This window comes from Chrysemys picta, chromosome 13 (genome assembly GCF_011386835.1).
Source record: "Chrysemys picta bellii isolate R12L10 chromosome 13, ASM1138683v2, whole genome shotgun sequence".
NCBI classification, from domain to species: domain Eukaryota; kingdom Metazoa; phylum Chordata; order Testudines; family Emydidae; genus Chrysemys; species Chrysemys picta.
In genome coordinates this window covers 9,144,067-9,157,366 of record NC_088803.1, presented here as the reverse complement: position 1 = coordinate 9,157,366, position 13,300 = coordinate 9,144,067, and the positions used below count along the sequence as shown (strand labels likewise).

The window sequence follows — 13,300 nt, the reverse complement described above, 5'->3', positions numbered from 1 at the left end:
CAAGGTGCATTGTCGCACAGACCACATATCAATGGCTCAAAGGAGATGAGTCCTATCTAGGCACAATACAGGGGTAACATAAGAATGGCCATACTTGGTCAGACCAATTGTCCATCTAGCCCAGTATCCTGTCTTCTGCTGGTGCCAGATGCTTCAGAATAAATGAACAGAACAGGGCAATTTATCGAGTGATCCATCCCCTGTCACCCAGTCCCAGTTTCAATCAGAAGGTGTAGGGACACCCTGTGCAAGGTGTTGCACCCCCGACCACCTTGGCTAATAGCCATTGATGGACCTGTCCTCCAGGAACTTCTCTAATTCTTTTTTGAACCTGGTTATACTTTTGGCCTTCACGACATCCCCTGGCAATGAGTTCCGAGTTGTGTTGTGTGAAGAAATATTTCCTTAGGTTTGTATTAACCCAGGTTTGTGTGTGTGTGTGTCTGTGTGTGTGTGTGAAAGGATAAATAAAACTTCCCTATTTACTTTCTCCACACCATTCATGAATTTATAGGTGTGGGCATCCCATGGATTTATACAGAAGCACTATGATATTTTCTGTCTTATTATCTATCCCTTTCCTAATGCTTCCTAACATTCTGGTAGCCTTTTTGACTGCCATTGCACACTGAGTGGATGTTTTCAGAGAATTGTCCATGATGAGTCCACCCTTGAGTGGTAACAGCTGATTTAGACCCCCTCCGTTTGTATGTATAGTTGGGATTATGTTTTCCAATATACAGGAATCAGACTAGAAGATCTGATGGTTCCTTCTGGCCTTAAACTCTCTGAACGTATGACTGTTCCCAGCACTGGGAATTCTAGTTTCCGTCCATCTCAGCAGCAGCGCCCCATACCTTCTCCACCTTAGTCCCACCGCTGTTCACCATGGCAGACAGCAATCCCTCTGCAGTTGGCTGGCAGTTATTGTTGCAGTGATTCGTCAGGCCATCCATAACAGTCAGAATGAAATCTGTCCTCTCTCTTGGGTTGAAATAGACTCCAAAGAGCTGAAGCATACAGGGAAAAGTGTAATTTACAAAAGGCCTGCCCTGATTCCACGGGGGGCTGATAACTACTGGAGCCCAGAGAAAGCCCTGTCTGGGGGTTGCAGGTCCTCTCCAGCTTCTCAGGGGCTCTGTTTTATTCCTTTCTATTACAGGGCCCCAGTGGCTGATGAGGCTTCTGCTGCGAAAGCATATCACTCACAGTGAGGCAAGAGGACTAGTTAAACCATTACAGTGGCCAACCTAGGAGTGCTGCCGTGCACGTCAGGATGTGCATTTAGTGGTGTCAGACACCTACTTCTCAGGCATCCGAGGTGCAAGGGTCACCATTAAAAGATCAGCAGTTGCGGGATCCATGTAGTAATATTAGTAATGACTGTTACAGTACTCGGTCTTTGACTGTGACTGTATGTGATACCCTCCTACAACACATCCCAGCATAAATACAGCACCCAAGTCCTGATTACGACACCATCACCATACTTCCTGGCTTGCAGCCTGACCCAAAGACCATTGAAATCAATGGAAAGACTTCCATTGGCTTCAATAGGTTTTGGATCAAGCCTATATAGTACAGACCTCGTTGTGACAGCTTCTAACAACCCAAAGTACTAGAGCAGTAGGCGTTCAACCTTCCCCATATGGACACTCCCTTTCCTATACTAGGACCCTCCCAGAGTCCCCTTCCAAACTAGCCAAGACCCTGTCCCATTTGGCAATAAGGAAAGGGCAGGGTGGCTGTGCCCCCCAGGTTGGGAACCCATCTGCTAGAGCAATGGTTCTCAATCAGGGATACACATACCCCTGGGGGTACACACAGGGGCGGCAGGTTTGTATAATTTTTGGCATTGCCCAGAATGGGTCCAAGTCCCGCCTCCCCCTACACCTGCCTCAGGCTCTGGGAGGGAGTCTGGGTGCAGGAGGGGGTTTGGGGTGCAGGCTCTGGGAGGGAGTCTGGGTGCGGGAGGGGTGCAGGCTCTGAGATGGAGTTTGGGTGCTGGGTGCAGGCTCTGGGCTGGGATAGAGGGTTTGGGTGTGGGAGGGGGCGTGCAGCTGGTCCAAGGATGAGGAGTTTGGGGTGCAGCAGGCAGGCTGACCCTGGGCTGGGGCAGGGGGCCAGAGAGGAGGACTCCCCCCAGCCCTCTCCCTGCTGGCGGCAGCGAGCTCTGGGGCAGAGGAATGGGGGGGCCTCCTCGCCGACCCCCAACACGACACTCATCCAAGCCCCCCCAGGCTGCTGCTCAGGAGGTCCAGCCAGGATAAGCCTCCCCCTCCCCTCCCCCGAGTCGACTGGGAGTCTCCTGCCGGGGGGCGGGGGGGGGAGGGCTGCCATGCGCTCCTCCCCTCCTCCCTCCGCAGGCACAGCAGCCACCTCAGCCTGCCCCCGGCGCCGCTTCCTTGTAGCCGTCTGCGGCAGCGGCTGGCGAGGGAGCACAGTGCGGAGCTGCAGGGGGCAGCCGCCCGCTGCCCAGGGAAGGCAGGGGCTCTTGGGGGAGGTGCGCGGGGGTGGCAGCCGGGGCCGGGGGAGGTGCGTGGGGGCGGCAGGCGGGGCTGGGAGAGAGACCCGGCCCCGAACATTGGTGGAGCCGGGTCCCCTGGGCCCTGAATTTTCTCAAGCCTGGGCACCATGGGCCCATATAACTTGCCGCCCCTGGGGATACAGGGGGTACATCAACTCATCTAGATATTTGCTTAGTTTTACAACAGGCTACATAAAAAGCACTAGCAAAGTTAGTCCAAACTAACATTTCATACAGACAATGACTTGTTTATACTATCTACTATATCAGTGTTTCTCAATCTGGGGGTGGCAACCCCCAGGGGGGTCATGGGATGGGTTTAGGGGGGTCACAAGTTTAGGGTCGCCATTGGGGTGGCAAGCAGGGCCCCCGCAAATCTAAGATATATGCAGAAGCTGAAGCCCAAGCCAAGCCCAATGCCTAGGTTCTGATGGCTTCCAGCAGAATGTTGGCTTGTGTAGGACCTGACTGTGTGAGCTACTTGTTCAGAGAAGGGTTGGATCAAGGAGAACAAGCAGCACAGCAATGGGACTCCATGTGGAGAACTCCACACAGGGCCTGTTTTCTGTAGGACAAGTAGCCAGATGTAGCGTGACCATGTGTAATAAATGAAGGGGGGGGGCTCCCTTTTATGAACACCCAGCCAGCCAGTTAGCTAAAAAGTCCCTCCTGGTGGCTGTTCTCTGCTTGCTTTACCTGTAAAGGGTTAACAAAGTTCCCCAGCTAAAGGAAAAGGAGTGGGCACCTGACCAAAAGATCCAATGGGAGGGCTAAAACTTTTTAAAATGGGGAAAAAACTTCTCTTTGTCTGTGTCTGTTCTCTGGAGACGGGACACAGAGCAGCAATTCTGTGTAAGGCTGGAACCAGGTATGAAAATTCATCTTCCATACCGAGAAAAATCATTGGACAGGGAATGTTTAACTAGACACGATCAGGTTTATTTCTTTATTTTGGCTTGTGGATCTCCTCTGTGCTAACCCCAGATACTTTTGTTTTGCTTGTAACCTTGAAGCTGAACCTCAAGAGAGCTATCTTGATGCTTAATTTTTGTAATTGTTTTCTTTTAAGATCTAGCAAAAAGCCTAAGTTCCAGATGCACTTTCTTCCTTTTTGTTTTTAACAAAATTTATCTTTTTTAAGAACAAAATTGGATTTTTGGTGTCCTAAGAGGTTTGTGCATGTTGTTTAATTAGCTGGTGGCAACAGCAGATTTCCTTTGTTTTCTTTCTCAGCTCTTCCCCGGGGGGGTGGAGGGGAGGAGAAAGGGGCGGGATTTGAAAGGGCTTGAGGATACCCCACAGGGAAGAATTCCCAAGTGCTCCTTCCTGGGTCCAAGGGTTTTTTTTGCATTTGGGTGGTGGCAGCATTTACCAAGACAAGGTCAGAGAAAAGCTGTAACCTTGGGAGTGTAATACAAGCCTGGAGTGGCAAGTATTGATTTTTTAAATCCTTGCCAGCCTCCACCTTCTGCACTCGAAGTGCCAGAGTAGGGATTCAGCCTTGACACCATGTGTATAAGCGACAAAGCTGGACCCATTTGTTTTGTCAGTGAATGTCTAAGGGTACGTCTTCACTACCTGCCGGATCGGCGGGTAGTAATCGATCTATCGAGGATCGATTTATCGTGTCTCATCTAGACGCGATAAATCGATCCCCGAACGCGCTTCCTGTCGACTCCGGAACTCCACCAGAGCGAGAGGCGGAAGCGGAGTCGACGGGGGAGCCGCGGCCGTCGATCCCGTGCTGTGAGGACCGGAGGTAAATCGATCTAAGATATCTCGACTTCAGCTACGCTATTCTCATAGCTATTCTTGTAGCTGAAGTTGCGTATCTTAGATCGATCCCCCCCCCCCCAGTGTAGACCAGCCCTGAGAGAGGAGCAGTCGCCAGGGGAGACCTTGGGTGGAAATGTCTCGTCCTTGAGTCCAACGGATAGTGTGAGGCAGGGGAGTAGCCGGGCAAGAATCTACTGAAACTAGCACAGATTGGTGGGAAATCCCTGCAAATCAAGGATACCACTGACAAACGGGGCATGAGATCACCAAAGAGTTTGTGGGATGTATCTGGAGAAGGCACCTAATATGTATAATAGGAGAAAAGCATCCAGAGGCTGGATTGTCTGGAGTAAGTGAAAGAAGAAAGGTTGAGTGCTGTAGGCAAAGGGTTTGAAGAGAAGTCAGACCCTATGTGATAAACCTTCTGGGATGTCCCAGGCTGGGTCAGGTGGGACGGACAGCGCGAGGGGACACTAGTTTACAGATTAGATGGAGAAGGTTTATACCTCTTTGTTACTATTGAAGTAGTCAACAGTGTTTCTCCATGATTCCAGCAAGAGCATGGCTCCCTCCATAGCACAGCCATGCTGCTCACGACCACTTTCATCCGCCTCCCAAATTGTCTCCATGCACAAGATATCTGGGACTACTAAGAAAGAAGGAATGACAGAAAGAAAGAAATTACTACCATTGCTGGTTAAAGGGGAACGAACGCCCCTGAGGTGTCATTCATGGACTGATTGGTGCCCAACAGACAGTTCATTTAAACCAAAGAAAGGACACGGTCTGTCTGTCTTGGGGTTGTATACTGCTGCCCATCACCGTGGTATCTGGGCTCCTTCCAGCTAAAATCAATGAGCAATAGCAAAGTTCCTAGTGGAAAGCTTGGCGTCACTGGCACATCTCCCTTTTTGGGGTAAGATATCTCTGCTCTGGGTAGGGTTATCTTTTGTTTGTTGGCTTGATTGGTTTGATTCCCACCGCTTGTTTTAAATAGGGCTAGACATCTATATCCTGCTTGAGCAGGGGAGAAGTGAAGGAAACTGTGATGCTGGTGAAATAAGCCACTGACTCTCAAAGCAAGAGAGATTGGTGTGATCAAAATCAGAATCAAATTGGGGATTCCTTAAAAACCAAAAACAAAATAAGAGAGACCCAGAATGAGACTCCTTTGCACTTCTATGGAGTTTTTCAGTGGAGGATCTCCAAATGGCTTTTAAAGGTGGGCCGGTATTATTACCACCATTTTTATGGCCGGAGAAACCATGGCACAGGGAGGTGAAGTGACTGGCTCAGTCAAACAGCAGGTCACTGGCAATGCTGGGAATAGAAGATAGTTCTCCTGACTCCAGTCACATCCTCTACCCCCTTTATTTCTTGGATAAATGTTATTGATTCATTACACAATAAATAGCTTGTGCTCTCCGATTGGACATGAATGAGCACAGACCCAAAGAAATACCAGGACTCGCTGTACTGTATAGGGCCAACCAAATAATAGATTTGTCCGACAGCATGAACATTAGCCAGCCAAATCTGGCTGAATAGGACTGGCTGATGCTCTTGCAATTAGGATTCAGTTCACATATCCTGCTTTGCCGCCGTCAGCAGCATGGGAAAGCAGCTAGGAGCTCGTGATGGGTGGAACAGCCAGGATAACGTCCTCCCAAGGGAAGTGGTGGAAGCCCCATTGCTTAAGTCTGTGGTTTTCAGGTTGGCCACTTATTCAAAGTCAAAGAATTTTGCCTTTACACTCACTATAAGAGTTAGAAATGTGTCATTGCTAACAACGTTAGTCCTACAGAATTCACCTGCACATGTGTTGTGAGAGGTTGGCCAAGAATATTTGACCTTGAAGGGTAAAGGTGTGCAGGGAGTGGGGGAGCAAGATTATTTTTGCTTTAGGTTATAATACAATTTTCAATGCCTCCTGACTCCCTTGATTGCTCTGTGTACTCATCTGGGGTCAAGACCCACTGTTTGAGAAACGTTGACTAAAGACATTTAAAACTAGACTGGACTAAACCAGGGCTCAGCGTGGGATGGGCCGCGGTGGCCTGGCATATTGGCTTCTTTTTTCTAATGCCTTTTTGTTCTGCAGCATCTAAGCTTTCATTTAGAAACAATGTAAGTCTCTAGCTGTTATTTAAGATTTTGATTACAGTAATGCCTACGGGCTCTCCAAGAGCAGGGCCCTATTGTGGAGAGGCACCAGCTGGGCCCAGAGTGTGTGTGGGGGTGTCTCCTTTGCACACTTCTGGGTGCAGAGGCGTGGCCACACCTAGGCCCCATTTTACTCCCTGCCCATTCCTCCTTATGGTTCCTGAGAGAGATGTACCTGCCAGAGCAGTGGAAAGAGGCCTTAGTGTAATGAGAACCAGGCTCTAGGATTCAGAAATAGGACTCCCATTCCAACCCAGGTATTGGGCTAGTCAGTCATCCCTAGTGTTGTATTGTTCTGCCTGCTCCAAGCAATGACTTCACTACAAGGGTAAGAAAGAGAAGGGAGAGCAGTGTGTGGTGGAGAGAAATAGAAACTGCCCTTCCTCTTCCAGCAGCCAGAGATTCCCAGAGAAATACAGGCTCTGGGGGCATCATCACCTCCACCAGTGCTGGAGAGCCTTAGAAATACAGGGGTCTGACCGTCACCCGGGTCTAGTGTTTGTATCAGGGCTTGTAAGTATTGTGTTCACACTGGGGATGGAAGGACTTCACGGAGAGCCAGCATTTATCAAACTGGTCCTGATTCAGGAACACTGTCTCCTGTCATTCCAGTCTCTGGGAGATTCCGGGATGATTAGTACTGGGACTGATTACTGCTAGCTCATTATTTATTTGCCAAGCTCCAGCAGTGATCTCTGCCCCCGGTGCAGAACAGAGGGCTGCCCTCGAGCTGCATGCAGACTCAGCCATGGAAGAGCGCCGTCCACCCACTAGCAAAGCCATGCGGCCACATCTATTTGTTCTCCCCTCCTCCACTTTTTCCATGTCTCCCCCCCCCCCCCCACTCTCTGTGCCTTGTCTTCAGTTTCCCCTAAGTGGAACACAAACCCAAGAGCCTTTGGGATCACTTGAAATCTTTGAACACATGGGGGTTGAGACTGAGTTTGCCTCCCTTCATTCCCACCCCTTAGCGCATCCTTAGCCTTTCCTTTTACCTGTAGTGACAGTTCGGGGATATGGCGTCTGGCCTCTCTTCGCTTTTTGGCAGATTCGCTTTAGACACCTTAGGATGGGCCCACTCTGCTTAGGAACGACCTTGGCTGGGCCATCTTGAGTATCTTCTTGAGCCAGGTCCGGCTCACGCTGACTCCCACTGGAATGTTCCTCTCTTCCCAAGGTGGACGTGCCCTCAGCAGCCGCGTCCTCCTCCTTCTCCTCCCTTGGCAAGCTGTGCACGTCCATTCTGCAACAAGTCAGGAAGGGGGGCCAGTTTTATTTCTGTCGATCTTATTGTCTGCGGGACAATTTCCAGCCTGAAGCTAGTGAGAATGTGTGCGTCGTCCTCCGGCTAAAAATGTGAGCCACAGACAGCAGAGCCCGAGAACTGGGGCCCAGATCCTCAAAGGTTTGGAGTTTCCTAACTTCCATGGAAATAATTGGCAGTTAGGAGCTTAAATACCTCTGAGAATCTGGGCCTGGGACCCTGCACCCCCTACCAATCCCCCCACCAAGTGTATCTCTACACTTGCAGCTGGGGGTGTGATACCCAGCTCGCATACACATATTCGCACTGGCTTGCTAAAATAGCACTGTAGCAAGGATAGCATGGACAGCAGTGAGAGGGGCTAGCCACCCCGAGTACAACCCCACCCGGATCCTATGAGTACGTACTCCGGCGGCTAGCCCAAGCCACTGCCTGAACTGTCGCAGCCACACTGCTATTTAACACACTAGCTTGATGACAGCTAGCGCAGGGATGTCTCCTCAAGCAGGGAATCGCACCCTGCTTGGTCCTGCCTCAGCGTAGGGGGCTGGACTTGATGATTTCTTGAGGAGCCGTCCAGCCCCACAGTTCTGTGATTCTACAAAATGAGAAGTAGCTGGGGCCAGATTAAAGGTTGGTGCCAGAACCTCAGTTGAGAATTGCCTTCCTTTTTAGCATGTAAATGCTCAGCTGTAATGAATCTAGTTCTTTTAAATACAGAAATAAATCCTCGACTCAAATTGTATATTAGCAAAGGTTTGGGGGTTCCTTTTGGAACTTTGTTGTTTTAATAAAGTCAATAAATATACTCAAAACTATGCAAAGGATAAGCAGTGTGGTCTAATGGTTTGAGTATGGGACTGGCAACCAGAAATAGATTTCTCATCCTGGCATTGCCACTCACTCACTGTGTGATGCTGGGCAACTCACGTCCCCGCCCGTGCCTCAGTTTCCCAATATACCAAAAAGGGATGATACTGACCCTTCTGTACCTCCCAGGGATGAGGAAGGTTACTTAGTTAATATTTGTAAAGAGAAAAGAGGCGACAAAACTAACCTGACACAATGACGGCACCAAGCGTGGAATTATAAAGCACCTAAAAATCCAAACAAATATACATGTATCACAATATTTGCCAACCCAAAATTCAGTTATGGTGCTTCTAAAAAAACCCACATTGAACACTGTCCATCGCATACGCGTTTCATTTGAATAATACATTTGTTGAGTCAGATCCGCAGCTGCTGGAAATCAGAATACTTCATTCAAGTCAATGGAGCTGTTGATTTATAGCAGCTGAAGATCTGGCCCATAAAACCCAACACATTTTAAGCCCGAAGTTTACTTGCTTTAGAAGTTGGGACTCTTAACTAATTTCACAATCATTGGTTTCCTCCAATACTTGAGCTATGAACAAAGATGGAGAAAGAAGTTCACAAAGCTAAGATTACAGGCTTGATGGTCATCAATCAATATCACAATATACTTCTTAGTCTAGTGGGCAACACAAAGTTTAGCTGTATTCAAAATATCACATTGTGCTCCAATATTACTTAAATCCTCTGTCAAAGATTTAAATTTTAATCTACATGCTTGCGCTCAGGGGAGGATCTAGCTTTTTTGCCGCCCCAAGCACGGCAGGCAGGCTGCCTTCAGTGGTGCGCCTGCGGGAGGTCCGCCGGTCCCGCAGATTCGGCGTACCCGCCGCCGAATTACCGCCGAATCCACGGGACCGGCGGACCTCCCACAGGTGCGCCGCCGAAGGCAGCCTGACTGCCGCCCTTGCAGCGACCGGCAGGGCACCCCCCGCGCTTTGCCGCCCCAGGTACGTGCTTGGAGCGCTGGTGCCTGGAGCCACCGCTGCTTGTGCTCCACTGGAGACAGCAGGAAAAATTACAGCTCTTCACATTCATCGCAAAATTTCATTGCACTCTCCAAGGCTCTGGATTTTAGTGGGATGTAAGAGGTACATGACTTTTTGCTGACCCTCAGCCCGGGGGAGAATTGCACCCCCAAAAGCATTAAAGAGCATGTATCTGTATCTCCTCATTCCTTCCTAATCCTGGAAAATTTTAAACATTGAAATGGGCAGCGCAAAACCAAAATGATCTGCCATAGTGGGGAAAGGAAATGTTATTCTTCATCCAAGATGGAGAATTATGGAGAATCAACTTGAAGGCAGATTTTAAGGGCCATGTCTCGAACCCAATTGCTGCCTCTCATGCCAGCTGTGAGGGTGAGGCCACAGAATGGGGATCAGCTTCCCTAAATCTCCAGGAACTGAAGTGGAAATCCCCTACTGTCCATTCTGCACCTGGAGGAAATAATGCCACAGCAAAGAGCCTCTCCTTTCCACACTCTGCTGCAGGGACAGCAGGAGCCATCTTTTTATTGGGCCTATATCTCGGCCTGATCCAAGCCCATTGAAGTTAGTGGGCGACTCCCCTAATTGTGTCCTCTGGGGTCTGTGCGTATGGAGCTCGTCTACAGATGAATGGAGGCCTGGAACAGAACCCACTTCCTTTCATTCCCCACTTCAGGGACAAGGGCCCTGTGTGAGATCCTAGAACAGGGTCCCAGAGAGGGATCAGCGGAAGAGACTCCCAGAGGGGGCAAGTCTTTCTAGGGATCTCAGTGATCTCCGGAAGTCCTTGCTGGGTTAATGAAATATAACCTTACCAGGCAGCCTTATCAACTCTGGAGTTATTCCCTATCTGCCACAATTTTTACAGCTAAACTAAAGAATTGAGTGTAAGAGAGAGGTAGGGCACAAGTAGCCCCTGATCAGACAGCTGGATTCCCTCCTGGATTCTGTTAGGATGGCACTTTTCATGCCAGAGCGAGAGAGACATAAAATGGAACAAAGGCCCAGACTCTCAAAGGTATTTAGACTCCTAACTCCCATGGATTTCAGTGGGAGTTAAGTGCCTAAATACCTTTGAGGTTCTGGGCCAAAAAACCAAATTTAATTTGGCGACCCTTTTCAAACAGAATTTAAGCAAAGTGGGTCTCTGTTGGTCAGAGGTAAGACAGCCATGGGGAGTAAGAAAGCCCACTTACTTTTTTCCCCTCAGTAATAGATTAGATCTTGGATCTGAAATCGACTTTAGCCAGCACAATACCCAGCCTCTCCTTCTGTCCAAGTAAAAGCAACTGACACTGAGGGCCAACTGCCAGTGTTGAAATCACAGCATTGTGAGGTCACACTGCAGCACTTATGTCATTGTTGCCATGACCACGGGTGGGTAATAAAGGAAGGACCAAGGGTTGTTAACCATATAAGCGACATAAAGTATTATGGAGGTGCCTGGTGGCGACTCCAGTTAAGGTTAAGGTTAAGGTTTTGTCTAAAATGGGGCATAAATTCCTGCTTTTCCCTATGAGCAGGTGGTTAACCAGTATGGATTAACCTTTACTCTGACCTTTACTCAGTCAGGGAGTTAGGCTCCTAACTCCCATGGATTTCAATGGGAGTTAAGTGCCTAAATACCTTTGAGGTTCTGGGCCAAAAAACCAAATTTAATTTGGCGACCCTTTTCAAACAGAAGTTAAGCAAAGTGCGTCTCTGTTGGTCAGAGGTAGGACAGCCATGGGGAGTAAGAAAGCCCACTTACTTTTTTCCCCTCAGTAATAGATTAGATCTTGGATCTGAAATCGACTTTAGCCAGCACAATACCCAGCCTCTCCTTCCGTCCAAGTAAAAGCAACTGACACTGAGGGCCAACTGCCAGTGTTCAAATCACAGCATTGTGAGGTCACACTGCAGCACTTATGTCATTGTTGCCATGAACACGGGTGGGTAATAAAGGAAGGACCAAGGGTTGTTAACCATATACGGTCTCGCATGATATTCTTATTGATAAACTAGGCAAATACAATTTAGATGGGGCTACTATAAGGTGGGTGCATAACTGGCTGGATAACCGTACTCAGAGAGTTGTTATTAATGGTTCCCAATCCTGCTGGAAAGGCATAACGAGTGGGGTACCGCAGGGGTCTGTTTTGGGACCGGCTCTGTTCAATATCTTCATCAACGACTTAGATATTGGCATAGAAAGTACGCTTATTAAGTTTGCGGATGATACCAAACTGGGAGGGATTGCAACTGCTTTGGAGGACAGGGTCATAATTCAAAATGATCTGGACAAATTGGAGAAATGGTCTGAGTTAAACAGGATGAAGTTTAACAAAGAGAAATGCAAAGTGCTCCACTTAGGAAGAAAAAATCAGTTTCACACATACAGAATGGGAAGAGACTGTCTAGGAAGGAGTATGGCAGAAAGGGATCTAGGGGTTATAGTGGACCACAAGCTAAATACGAGTCAACAGTGTGATGCTGTTGCAAAAAAAGCAAACATGATTCTGGGATGTATTAACAGGTGTGTTATGAGCAAAACACGAGAAGTTATTCTTCCGCTCTACTCTGCTCTGGTTAGGCCTCAGCTGGAGTATTGTGTCCAGTTCTGGGCACCACATTTTAAAAAAGATGTGGAGAAATTGGAAAGGGTCCAGAGAAGAGCAACAAGAATGATTAAAGGTCTTGAGAACATGACCTATGAAGGAAGGCTGAAAGAATTGGGTTTGCTTAGTTTGGAAAAGAGAAGACTGAGAGGGGACATGATAGCAGTTTTCAGGTATTTAAAAGGGTGTCATAAGGAGGAGGGAGAAAACTTGTTCACCTTAGCCTCTAAGGATAGAACCAGAAGCAATGGGTTTAAACTGCAGCAAGGGAGGTCTAGGTTGGACATTAGGAAAAAGTTCCTAACTGTCAGGGTGGTTAAACACTGGACTAAATTGCCTAGGGAGGTTGTGGAATCTCCATCTCTGGAGATATTTAAGAGTAGGTTAGATAAATGTCTATCAGGGATGGTCTAGACAGTATTTGGTCCTGCCATGCGGGCAGGGGACTGGACTTGATGACCTCTCGAGGTCCCTTCCAGTCCTAGAATCTATGAATCTATGAATATAAGCGACATAAAGTATTATGGAGGTGCCTGGTGGCGACTCCAGTTAAGGTTAAAGTTTTGTCTAAAATGGGGCATAAATACCTGCTTTTCCCTATGAGCAGGTGGTTAACCAGTATGGATTAACCTTTACTCTGACCTTTACTCAGTCAGGGAGTTAGGCACATAAATACCTGCAAAACTCTGGGCCCAACTGCCACTCAGAACTTCCCCTGAAGATGGTGGCCTCATTGGTTCTAACTGTCGACATTCCTATGCTGCTCATAGACATTGCGGATGCTCCATCCAGCTGAATGGTGTACACAATGATACCATCCAAGTAGAAGAAACATCTGCTTAAGTCATTAATCTCTGAGAGGCAGCAGGCCCCTGGGTCATCCCAAAAAGCTGAACTGAACTATAATGATGCAGCCCAATAGTGAAGGTTATCTTTATGCAGAACTTCCGTAAGAGAACCTGGCAATATCCACTGGGCAAATCCAGAGTAATGGATTCCCGAGCACCCCCAAATTGGTCCAGAACATCATCAATCTGTAGGATTGGCGGTGTATGTTTTTTGTAACAGTATTTAGCTGTCTAACAACCCCACAAAAGCAGTGTACTTT

At 48.2% G+C, this 13,300-nt stretch overlaps 1 long non-coding RNA gene across 2 annotated transcripts in view; it reads left to right on the top strand.

Moving 5' to 3' along the window:
* Window positions 1-3,325: 3,325 nt before the first annotated feature.
* Window positions 3,326-13,300, top strand: part of LOC135975224 (uncharacterized) — a 53,726-nt gene continuing 43,751 nt past the window's right edge. Inside the window, exon 1 of one of the 2 annotated variants that reach the window (XR_010592158.1) lies at window positions 3,326-3,395. This is a non-coding gene — a long non-coding RNA (uncharacterized LOC135975224). The remainder of the gene's footprint in view (window positions 3,396-13,300) is intronic. The other variant, XR_010592157.1, reaches the window with a different exon arrangement.